The following is a 12,859-nucleotide window of genomic DNA, read 5'->3' as shown; positions in this document are numbered from 1 at the left end:
TTGTCCTTCCCATTAAAGGAAGCCGGAGCGGCCGGGAGAGGCTTCCTCTGGGAGTTCGCGCTAGCCTGTCTCGTTGAGGTGCCACGAGGGAGAAAAATAGTAATAATCACCAAAATTACAATAACAGAAAAAGGCCTTTCGGAGCGCTGCAGCTCTTGTCCGCTCCGTTCTCCGCCGCCGCCCCGGCTGCTGCCGGACCCTGCCCTGAGCCCAGGCTGTTAAGAGGGAGACCTGGCGCAGTGGGTGTAAGGATTTAGCCCCGTAACTTGATTTTCAAAATATTTTAACTTTAATTGGAGGTCGGCTGTGGTAGTGATCTACCTCTCTGACACCCTTTCAGCCTCCTGCTTTAACAGGCCCGGCCGTGGAGCGCGGGGTACCAGAGGTGATGCTCCGTGGTCAGTTCTGTTTTGGCTCTTGCTTTATCTTCCGTGCTTTATGTAGATTTAGCATTTCGAGACATTCTGAATAAAAAAAATAAATAAAACCTCATAAAGAAACCTGTCCCATGCTGTAAAAGAAGCTACTTGTTTAGGTGTTTTTTCCTTTCTCTGGTGGATCTTCCCAGGAGGTGGTGGTGGAGGTGTGAAGGATATTTTAAAATAACTGGCAAGACGAAATTCTTCTAGCGCTGCTTTTTAGTTTGGTTGGGTTTTTGTTTGTTTGTTACAGTGACATAAGCCTTGTGACCTAGAACTCTGGATGAAATGGAAGGAGAGCAGTTCGTAGAGAATGGAAGGACAGGGTGTGTCTTGTTCTTAAGTGCTCTCTGGTGAGATGATCCATCTCTTTTCTGGCTGTCTCCAGCAGGGAGTAAGGCATCTGTACTGAGACACTTTATACAAAAAATGTATGAAGCTTTTGGTGTGGAAGGTTGAGGTGCTAGCACTATCTGCTTGACAGAAGAATTGTATGCAGAGAGAAGGGATCAGGTGGGAATTCAAATCTCGTCATTGGTGAGAAGAAGGAATGAGCTGTGATGGAAACTCCTTTGCAACTTTCGATTTGGTTTGTGTGTTTGGGTTTTTTCAGGGCACTTGTGTTTGTGGAATGGTGTTCTTTATCTTTTGGTTGATGACACTGGAAGAAAATACTTTTAGGGTGTGATCTGTGTCCTTTTAGCTCTGTTCTTGGAGGATGGAATCTAGTGTTGTTGCCTGTCCTTAGAAGGTTGTCTTGTTCAAAAATAAAATGTCACTGAAACAGGATTTTTTTAGAAATAGCTTTCCCAAAGTTTGTAAGTGTGTTTATATTGAAAAAACAATGTAAGTTACAAGTAAAAGCAAGTAAGTTACAGAGTTGGCGTTCTGTTTTATGTTTGTTGATCTTGTTCCTAGGTGAACTTGCTGAAGGTGCAGTCTGGGTCCAAATCACAGTCATGGAAAGCTGATTTTCTGGGTGGTGTGTGCTCTGTGTGGTTATTTTTTTTAGTGTAAGTTGATCCAGTTAGCTTCCTTTGCAGCTCCCTTTGTGTTGTAGCATTATCTCCAGTCCCCAAATCGGGAGAAAATCCATTTAAGTCTTGTTCTTGTTTCTGGGCACAGGCTTTGTCTTAAATTTACAGCATTGTAGACAAACTTTCCTGTTTAAAGCCTCTTTCTTGTCCTTCCTGCCTCCTTGTGGGAAGCGGGAGGGTGGCAGAAAAGAAGGAAAAAGTGTGATCTTTTGCTAGGAGCCATGTCTGTGCAGAGCCTTCACATGGGGAACATAGCTAACAGCGCTGCAAGGGGGTGTGTTCTGGGCTGCCTTTTACTGGCATTAGGCCTTGTAATACTTAATGAAAGGACCATTAAAACCTCTTGCTCTGAGCCCTAAGATTCTGTTTAATTGGGATGCTTTCCTTGGTATTGAAGGCATAACTTTTTGTTCTTGGGTGCAGCAACAAAATTGTTGACATGGTGTCTTATGAATTTTGTTATATCTGAATGATGAGTGAGTTTATTTTATGTTTCTAATGAATATCTGAGGAATATTGGATTGTTTTGAGGCTGACCTCTCATTTTATTAGAGGGTATTTTTATTTAGTTTTTGAAGCTTTAGTGGGTGGCTACCAATGTATCATTACCTGTAATGAAAAAAAAGAGGAATGTAATGAAAAAAAAGAGGAATTTTTCTGTTGACAAACTGCTACAATTGATTCTCTTAGTCTGTCAGGTTCCTCGTTGTGGATCAGGTGTGGCACAGTTTGAGCACTGATAAGTGTGAATAAATTAAGCTCTTGTTTTGATGTCCCTGTGTTAGTTCAGAATTCTCATTGGGGTGTATGTGAGGGGAAGTGGAGTTCACAAAGCGATTGTCAAAACTGTTCCACAGATCCTCCCTTTATTTTTTTGCTTTTACAAAAAATTAGACCTGGGTGGGGTATGGAAAAAATGTGTGGATTTCGGACACACATGTTAGCTCTCTGTGCCATGTTGCTTTGCATTGTGGCTTCCTGTATCAAAACTTCCTGTTTTTTGGTAGAACAGACTTTCACACTTTGCCACCTGTGGTACATTTCTAAGGCTAAGAGGGCTGCAATTCACAAAATCCATGAACGTGCTGTGGTTTGCGTTTGTCTTCAAGCTGAAGTAGCTCAGGTAAAGTAAATTAGGCCCTCAAACAGTAAATGGTGCAGGCTGTTACTAAAGGGGAATTAAGCAGAAGTTATTTCTAGATGCAGAGGTTATATTATAGGTCCAAAGGATGGTCATGTGTCTTCCTCTCTGGTGTTGCCCCAGTCCTAAAGTCTTTGGCTCTTCCAAAGCTGTGCTATTGGTGGCTGGGGTGGAGCTACCGATGCTGCCTTCAGCCCCTGGCACAGTTTGTACAGGAGCAGGATCCTTCTCTTTGATTCTTTTGCTCATGCTCAGTCAAAAGTGTCTCATGAAGGTTAAGAACGACATCAGAGATAGTCAGACTAAAGCTTATCAAGGTTGGGTATGTGTGGGTTTTAAAGAGTGACCGTTTGGATCTTCCTAAGAATACGGGAATCTGAATTTTGATTCAGCAATCTAAAAAGAAGGGGAGGGGTTGAAATATCTAAGATCTAATGACTTAATTTTAAATGTACAATTTAACTACTTAACTATAGCTGAATGTCATATTTGAACTTCTTTTTGTGTTGTAAAGCAACTTTATTCTGGAGAAAATCTGCTTTCGGATGGTCAGCTGAAAAATCATTGTTGGGTAAATTCTTCTATTTTGGGAATGTCATAGGTGAGGATAATAGCAAAGTGCAGGTGTTGAGGATCACCTGCAAAAGTGGTGATCCTTAAAAATTGACTGCATAAGAGATTGTGATGTTTGCAGTTGAAACAACTGCCTTGAATGGCCAGGCTTTTGCTAAACTTTTTGACCAATCTGACATAACTCTTGGAACTGAAGCCCTCAGATAGAAGAACCACTCTGCTTGGTTATTCACCTGTGAATTCTGTTATCACTTGTGCAGAAAACCTTTAACAAATGAAAATAAAATGTGCTGGCCACAACAGGGACTATATCCAAACCCAGGGCTCTTAACTGGGTTTAAAAATAGGTATATTTTCTTTTCTGATCCCAAGTGTGCCTCAGCCCCTGTTTGGCAGGGGGGAGGGATCAGCACTTGTTTTGCTTCAGTGTTTCCTGTCTTTCTTCAACTCTTTGGGAGCCAAGCAACAGTGTTTTGTCAGTTTCGTTGTACCACAGCTTCTGTATGATGTGTGTGAGTGGAAGAATTTCTGCTCTTATCTAAGGTAAATGCTCTATCTGTGCTCTCTCTGAGAGCTCTTGCTGTGTCATTGTCTTTAGACGTTGTGCAAAAGCTGAAAATCTTAGGCCTGTGTTGATCCGAACCTGAGTGGGAATGGCAAAGGTGTAATAAACCCAGGGCTCTGCTTCCCCTTGATCTTTGTCGTGAGCATTGTTGAATGTTGTCTTGGTGTTGTAAAAGAGCTTCTGGGGTATTAGAAAAGAGCTTCTGTGTTTTGTGCTCCTGGGCTAGAAAACAGGCATTTCTACCAAACTGATAAAGGTCTTCCATGGGAAGAGCTGTCCTGAACCCCCCTGATGTAGTTGGGCTTCTCTGGTACTTGATGAGCCTTGTGTGTGCATGTGAGCTTTTGGCTTTAGGGGTTGTTTTATTTTGGCATTCTTGTTCTGATTTAGGCAGGTTGTTTGTGTTCAACCTTAAATATGTTCATGTGTCCCAACAGCCCTTTCCAGAAATCTTTTTCCTCTTTTAACAGTTTTTGTTTCCTGCTCAAAGACTAAATAGTTGATGCTTGAGTCTCTCTGGAAAGGAGCTTTGTCTAAATAATTGATGGACTTGAAGGTAAGAAAGTCAGGTGTTTGAGTTGCTGCCCTTGCAGCTACAGGATGAAGCAGAGTATTTGGAGGCTGCTGTATGCTGTGAATTTTAGAATTTTTTAAAATCTCATTTGTTCAGCTTGGCAAGTTGTGTACTCTTGTTTTGAGGCATAAAATGGGTGCCTGAAATATGTTTGCTGATACCTAGAAACTTCTGGAATAGAAAGAGAATGGCCTAAAGTAACTTGGATTTCGAGGGAGATATCTGAGAGCTTGGACTTTGGTCTTCATGTGACAGCAACCTTCTGGTGCCAGAGTATGGAGCTGATTCTTTGGATGCATATTGCTTTTCCCTCAACAGTTTGTTATTAGATGGTGCTCAGGGAAGGTCTTCATGGGGGTGAAATATGCCTGCAGTGGTGGAGCTGTATAATAAAGGGTAACAACAGCAAAGCTTTCCACCCTGCCCTGAGTACTAAATTACTTCCAAGTTTGGCTGTGTGGCGAGCCTGTGGAGCAGGAAGGTTCATCAAAAAAGTTGTCTGACTTGAAACTAATGGGAGGCAATTAGTGAGATGACTCTTGGAAAGCAGTTGGTGAGATGGCTCTTGGAAGACAGCAAGGCAGCTTTCTTTGCCAAGTGTCCATCATGCTGAGCTTGCAAAGGATATTTTGATAAGTGGTCTTAGCAGTGGTCTGCTCCTGCAAAACAGGAGAGGGTTCAACTAAAAGAGCCTGTCCAGCTGGGGCAAGTGAGAAGGGAAGGTGTAGTTCAGCTCTCTGGTGGTGCTGTATCTGAGCTGTGCTGCTTGGGTAGCCAGTCACGCTGTACTGTCAGTCCATTCAGGTGGCAGTTTCCTGTGTTGTCCCATTTTTCCATCGGGAGCTGTGTTTCTCGTTTTACTGAAGGTTAGGAAGTGTTTGTGTCTAAGCTCTGCACCTTCTAATTCTTCTGGTGTTTGTAATAAGCTGTTGTGGACTGAGGTCTGTGTTGGAAGGAGCACTAACTGTGTCCCTTCACAGCCTTTGTTGCCCTGATCTCTAAATGGCACCGTGTTGTTCTTGGCATCATCTTGAGAGGTGGAAAGCCTGTTTTTCCTCCTTCCCCAGGGGCGGATGCAGAGACTTTGGGCGAGACAGTGGAGGCTTTCTCACGACCTGCCAGAGCACTGGCTTTTTGGGGGAAGGGCTGGAGCTGTTCAAGCATGGGCTTGTCCTAAAGCAGCATTGGTTTTTGTCTTTTTAATCTTTTCCCTGTGGTGTGGTAGCATGTGCAGGGTGCTCTGCAAACCTACTTGCTGTAGATACCGAGGCATTAATTGTTGCTGTGTGTTTGGGCTGAGACATTGACTCTGCTGAAGTGGCTAGGATTGTGAGACATCGGTGAAGGCTGTTTAGTCACATCTTTAAGTTTTTCCAGTGCTGCCGTAGAGGTTTATCTTCTAGTTGGGTTTTGCGAGTTTCATGAGCGTGTTTCTTTACCAGAAAGGAGGTAAAGAGATGAATTTCACAGTGGTTGAGCTGCCTACGTGGCCACAAAGAGCCATTTTCTCTTGTGGCTTAGAAGCTGGTGATTGTCATCCTTGGCAAGTAAAATGAGGCTGTCCTGGTTGTTCTGAATGCAGCTGCTGGAGGTGGAGGGCAGAAAAAGAAAGCTTTGGGGGCATTGTCCCCAACCCCCCCATGCCTTTCCCCAAAAAGTAGCATTCCCTGGTGCCTCATTTGAAAGGAGTGTTGCTCTGATGTTGAAAGTATAGGCCCTGGTAATTGAGGTGGGAGGGGAGGGGAAAAAAAGAAGTTTTATGGATTGAACTCCACTTGCTGTTTCCGTGACATGGAGTCAGCATTGTTTAAACAGAATGAGTGGTGAATGTAGCTAGTGTTATCCAGATATTGCAGTCATTACTTTGTGTGCTCGTTTCTGGAGATTAGATTTCAACCCTGGAATTTAAAAATAATTTTAACTAGGAGATACCATGATCTGGTTTAAACTGTTAAAATAAATATCTGTTTTATTATATGCAAGAGATATGTTTATATATATAAAGTTTGTATATAGGAATATTCTGTGTGAAGGTTAAGAAATATGGTGTGGATGTAGACAGACTGCACATTATATCCAAAGCAAGGACCATTTTTAAGGAAACAAACCACAAAACCCAAAGCAAATTATATGCTCATCACTTCCTTGTTGTATATTGCTATAATCAGTCTCTTGTTTTTTTGTTTTTTTTTATGAAAAGAGAAAATAAAGATATATTCTTTCAGACTGAAATATAACTGGAGACTGAACAAGTGGCATTCCTGGAAGTGGTGAAAAGTCACAATATGTATAAAAGTTTAGGATGTTCTCTGAAGAAAGAGTGTATTTGTCAGCAAAAAAAAGTGGTGGCTTCCTGTCTTTTTTTTTTTATGATATGAAATGGTATAGCAAAGGAGGGACCCATTCTGTTCTTGAAACCTTTTGGTCTGTGTGGAGGTATGGGAGGGAGCAGACCAAGTGTATGAAGTAGGTTCTGTTATTCTTGGATTACTAAATAGAAGTAAAAATATTCCCCAAACTGGAAGTTCTGGCTCCTCAGATAAGATGTTTGCTTTGTAAGGCTTCCAAAACCTTCTGTTAGAAGGAGGAAAAAAAATCAAATTACATGCTTCTTTTAAATTAAGACTTTGAGTTTTGCCTTGCAACTGTTGATGTTACAGAGAGTTGGTGTGTATCTGTTCTCATGAGAGGCAGTAGAAAGCAGCTGAGAAGTTTGGGTCAGCTGAGATTATTCTGGTTACTTGTCCTGACAGGTTTGCAGCCTGGGATGGATGAATTCCTGCTCAGAATGACTAACTGGCTTCTATGTATTTGCCAATACTTGAACTTTCTGAGAAGTAAAAGGAAAGCATGACTTGTGGCTTGTTGTGTATAGTGAATAAATTGCAGCACAGGCAAGGTCCTATTGAGGTGAAACTGGTCAGTAGCTTTATTAAAGTTTTCATAGACACAAAATATTTTTCTAAGCTTTTCTAAGATGTTAATGAGTCATCTCTTGAAACGTAGTGATAGTATCTAGTGCTGTTTTCACTTACTTTGGTGTAATCCAACTGAGTTTTAACTCCAGAGCTTTAACCCATAGTGCTTTTGAGGATAAGGTCAGTGAAGGCCTTGCATCCTATGCTCCTGCTCTTCTCTGTATTTCTTAAATATTAGGGAAGAGATGGATATCTTAGAAAAGGATCCATCTCTCTTCTGCTGTATTCTCCTTATGTTTGGAAAGTTGCTGGCTTTTAGATGAAGCTTACATGTAACATTTCCTTTTCTCTGTTTCCTGTGCTGTCTCTTGCTTTAAGTCAGAATGTGGAGTAGATGCTTTGTTTGCAGTCAGCTACTTTGAGCAGATTTTCCTTGAACTAGGTAAGAGATCCTGGCCTTTCAGTTGATACCTCTGTCAAGCACCTCTGTATGTTGAAGCAGAAACTACTTCAGCTGTTCAGTTGCTTCTTCAATGAACCTGAAGTCAGTAGGGCAGAACTAGGATAAATGTACTGAAATTCTCTGGATAGTTGAATTGGGTTCTCTCCTCAGTGTCAATAACTAAAAATATTTGTAGTTTGAATTTACATTGTCAGGACTTCCATTGTATAGTGTCATTGATGTTCTGACTAGTTTGTATAAATGAAAATATGGACTTTTTGGAACTTCTGCTTTGCTAATTTCTTTTTAAATATTGGTAGTAGCTTTTTGTTTTTTTTGGCTGAGTAGGAATAAATACTTCACATGGAAGCAAGGCCAGCCAACTGTATCTTTTGTAGCTTCTGTATGAAGAACAGTGAAAAGTGAAATTGGTGGAACTGCTGTTGTCCTCTGTTACAACTTTTGAATTGCTGTGGGAGCAGTACTGAAGCAGTTCTGCTTGCCTTTTACAAGTCTTTAGTGTAGTTCTGTTGGTTTAAGAAATCAAATGGAGCTGAAAGTATTCCATGAATCATAGATTGAATAACTCCTTGAATTACAGTTGTGCAGTGTAGAGCCTTTATGCCAAAGGATTGGTGATGTTAGTCAGGTGGGGAGTTCAGAGGGGGTTCTTGATGACCATGTAGCTTATTCCCAAAAATGTGCCGTGTCCACTTTGTGAATGTTACTCTGAGTTCTGAGCACTTACATGGTGTTTTGGATGCAGCTTGTCCACATCTAAGTAGTGGCTTGGCCAAAAGTGCAGCATAAGGAGTGTGACTGGAGCTCTTTTGAATTACTGCTTCCTTGTTTGGGTTTTGGAAACACTGGTGTGTGTTTCTGACAAGTTTTCCTAAGTTGTAGTTTGTGATGCAGTAATGGACTAAACCCTGGTCACTGAAACTTGAAACCCTTCCCAGTAGGTTGGGGATTTCTTCTTCTCTAAAACATTTTTTTTTTTTTTTTTTTGGTGCTTACAGTGGAACAACTTTTGCTTGAAATATTCTTTGAGGTCCTTGAGTCTTCAGCACAGTACAAAATAAGGGTCCCAAAAGATGATGTCTTAATGATTCTGTCTGGCTTTGGCCATGTTTTCCGTTGAGTTCTGAGATTTGTGACTTTCATTATTTTTCTGGTGAAACAGGGATAACCTATTAATGATATTTGTCTTTCATTATAAGTCTTTCAGGTTCAAAAAATACCCTTTTGTTGATTAATTCTCAGGTTTCTTCTGAAAATGAGCAAATATTTCTCTGCTGATCTGAACTGCAGCAGAACTAAATGAACTATACTTGTGTTCCTTAAGAGAAGCTTGTCTGTTCTTTTTGAAGTCCTAGTCTGAGTTTCTTGGAGACAAAATTGCAAAATGACACATGCTTGCTTGGAGTTCCTGAGTCATCAGCAGGACTGTCTGTTTCCAGGAGCAGATTAACCTGTTAGAGCATCACATCCTGTCAGTTTCTTGCTTTTTGGCTGTACCAGCTCAGCCCCCCTTCATGTGAAGATTTGATGGCTAGCACCCAGATACTGTTCTGAACATTAGGACCCCTTTGGTGGTTAGCTTCTCTCTGGAATGTGGAAAGAGCAATCTATAGGTGCCTCTTAGTTGTTCCATTTTTAGAAGGTCCTAAGAATATCCCTGAATTTTTCCTGGTCAGGGATTAGGCTGCCTTTTACCTTCACAAAAACCCCTAATGATTGAGCACCTTCAAGGAATGGCAGTTGTTTTTAATGGCACCATATATTGAATGAACTGATGCTTTTTGATATATATATGTTTGGTCTTGATGGAATGGAATTGAGTCATATCAAAACAAATCATAGACCAAAGTACATCTCTTGCTGTTTTTAAAAATTCTTGCTCCTCAGCAAATTATTCTACATCCATTTGCTTCACCAGCTTCATATAGATGCTTTGTATTGATGAACAGTGGCGGAGAAACCAACAGCTTGGCAAATGACTTTCTTTTTTTGTTTTTTTTCTCTTGCCTCAGTTGTTCCCCTGTTCCCCTCATCTTTCAGTGTGTTGGCTTCAGGTGTGCTGCTGGTATAGGCTGGCACTGGAGGGGTGCTGTGTGTTTCCATGGGCACACTCATGAGAGCTTTTGCTTTCCCATCCTTGTTCTGCCACCTCCTGACTGCCCCTACGCTGGCATTTGTACATGCTCTGGCAAGGTGGATTGAAGGCTTAAACCTGTTTACTTCTTGGTGTGTGGTACAAGATTACAGGATTGATCTGAAGATTTGCTAGTAGTTTGCTGTGTGGCTGTTTGCTCCACTGAATAGGCTGATTAATGGTTGTGGATTTTAGGAGGGGCAGGGAAGGGGATCAGGACTCTATATAGTGGTGGTATTGGCTGAACTTAGAATTTTAGTGTGACTTAGGTTTGCCTTGTAAAGTAAATGTCTCTGAAGGATTAAAATGATTTTTGGACATAAATGTAGAAAATTACTTTGTTGCAGTTATTCTAGACTTAATGTCTTATCCATGAGGATTTCTCTGCATATCTACATTAGATTAGTTAACAGATCACATTATGTGTTTTATGGGAGTTAGGAATATACATTAGGAGTATCACTGCTGTAGCATTTTGAAGGTAAGAGTGGAATTGTGGGTGTTGAAAAGCTCTGGAAAGGCAGTATCCTCTTGATGAATGACTACATTTTTCCCCCTCTCACTAAAGCTGTAAACACCAAGACAAAATTATATTCTGCCGAAGCAGCAGGGCTCTGTATTTGATTTTTAGAAATTCCTGTTGCTGTGAGTGGGTGATAACTGTCAGCTGACACAATGTGACTTGCTTTGTCTGAAACACAGTAGAGAACGTTATTAGTCTGTGCTGCCCACATACTGCTTTAATCTTCCAAGTGTTTTTAGTATTGCCTAACCATAGCTATGCAGCCTGTGCTGTGAACAAAGTGAATTACTGACAAGCAGATTTCTGGACTGGTTACAGATGCCTTCTGTGTTAGGAAACATGATGGCTTTTAGTATAAACACGGGGAGGGTGGCTCTGTAGTCTTGCGTGGACTGCCTCATTTGTTTGTTGTGTTAGTGAAAAAAAAATCACATACCTGCACTTCAGATTTATTACGCTACTCCCATACCAGCCATACTGTGTTCAGTGGTCTGTCAAGAACCACCACAAGAATTCTGATGAAGGTAAGCACAGAGCAAGCCAAATCAGCTCTTAAGAGAGGCAGGTGGTTTGGAAGCTAATATCTGTCTGAGGAGCTGTGTGCTGTTACAGGACAGCTTCTTGCTGGTACTGGTAATACACCCCCCCATCATTTCTGAGCATTTAGAAATGTGTATTTTGAAAAGTACTTTACTTTTTCATTCTGCTGAAGTACTGTGATTGGTATTGGCTGAGGCATCGTAGCAGTTTTTTGAAGCATGGAGAAATGTCTTGCAAGCTGGTGCTTGAAACAGTGAGGTAGGTGGGGAGTAGTGCTTGTCAATAAGGATACTTGTAATCCTCTTATTCCTGTGAATAGTTCCAGTGAAGCTGGGGCTGAACAGTTGAATGTAAGTCCAATGCCAGGGAGGGTAACCTAACAAAAAATAAGTCTTCAGATGATGTTTAAACTTCAGGTTGTGAAGTGATGTGCTTGCCTTTTTGCCTTAGGTTATATTTTAAGCATCTTTGTCTAGCAGAACCTCATTTTTGTGAAATTTAATGATGTGCTAGCTAAATGCGACCTGCTGCCTTCTCTTTTGTAGATGTAGCAGCACCAAAAGCAATGCTCCTTATGTGCATTTTGCAGTTGCTGCTCCAGTCTTTTACCAGGTTCCTGATTTTCAGAGGGAGGGGGCACAACAGTGATGGAGCCCTCGGTGTGTCTGCATCTGGAGGATGTATTTGCACTGCCAGCCAGTGTATTGCTGTAAAATGGGATTGCACTCATGCAAATGAGCCTTGCATCCTGCTCAGATTAGTGGGATTCTGTTCTTGTACCCTCTCTTTCCTCTCTTGCCCAGGCACGTCAGACTGACTGACTGACTTGGACAAGTGTATGCATATTGATTGTTGACATATAAATTGCCATTTGGAGCTAGAAACTGAAATTAAGTTGGGAAAACCAATCTTTGTTCCTTTTCTTATATTCGCTCAGTTGTGAGCTTAGATAAGCAAGGGGCTGATGCTTAAGAAAGAGTTCTTTGCTATGATTCATAACAGTTGTAAAAGTTCCTAAATTTTGTCTGTAACATTGGATGGGTTGCAAAGGTCAGTAACTAAATTACAAAACTCATTTTATGTGGTACAGCTGGCCACTTGTAGGAAGGTCCTTTCCAGTCACTGCCTATACTGCCATAAAGTACAATTTCCTTTGCTTTAATGAAAGTTAAATGGTTTTTGTTATAAATGGACCGTGCATTAGAAGTTATAGGGTGAAGGAAGAAAACATATTTTCAGTGTTTGGTTAAAGTTATATGGAAATCAACATCTGAACTCTAGAAATAGAAAGCTGAAGTATTAATTCACACTCTAGTCTGTACTGGATGGGATTCTCAAAGCCAACTTCTGTTTCTTCTGTAAGTGGGAATGTTTTTTATACTGAGGTGCAGATTCCTTTCTAGGAAAAGAAACTCCAAAAACAAACAACCCCAAAAAACCTAGTTTATCTTCTCATAGCTGTGGATGTGGTGCAGTTCACTTGTCCATTCCATGGTCTGGATTTCAGACTTTACTGGGTAGGCTTGGTTTTTGCATGCTGTCTGTGAATGACCAGCATGGCACAGAACGTTTTTGTTTTTTTTTTTTTTTTTAGTTAGGAGGTGTATGAAAATTTTGCATTCTTGTTTCCTTGCCTTTGCAAACCTTCTACTGGCATTTACCTCAAGGAAGTGGAGGATTGAAATGCTGCTCATCTTAGGCAGCACTCAGCTGTCCAGAATGTGAGGGCTGTGCAAGTGCTTATTCCTGCTCTGAATTCACAGCCTGTTCTGTTTTTCTTATGCATGGCATTTCTGCAGAGGTGGTTTAGTTATGATTCTCTGAACAGCTGTAGGTGTCTGAAATACTTGAGCAAGAGTTGAACCTTATCTCTCTAGTGTGTGTAAGGAAGCAAACCAAACTCCACAGAGCAGGGGGTTTTAAATGGTGGGACTTTGGTTCTTGAGAATAAAACCTCTTAGAGGAGATGATC

At 41.1% G+C, this 12,859-nt stretch overlaps 1 protein-coding gene across 1 annotated transcript in view; it reads left to right on the top strand.

Annotated features, from left to right (window-relative positions):
* TSPAN14 (tetraspanin 14) overlaps window positions 1–12,859 on the top strand; it is a 33,663-nt gene that overhangs the window by 406 nt on the left and 20,398 nt on the right. The window lies entirely within an intron of this gene.

Source organism: Haemorhous mexicanus, chromosome 7 (genome assembly GCF_027477595.1).
Source record: "Haemorhous mexicanus isolate bHaeMex1 chromosome 7, bHaeMex1.pri, whole genome shotgun sequence".
Classification (NCBI taxonomy): Eukaryota; Metazoa; Chordata; class Aves; order Passeriformes; family Fringillidae; genus Haemorhous; species Haemorhous mexicanus.
The sequence above is the reverse complement of the archived record's forward strand: the minus strand, read 5'-3'. Positions and strand labels throughout refer to the sequence as shown.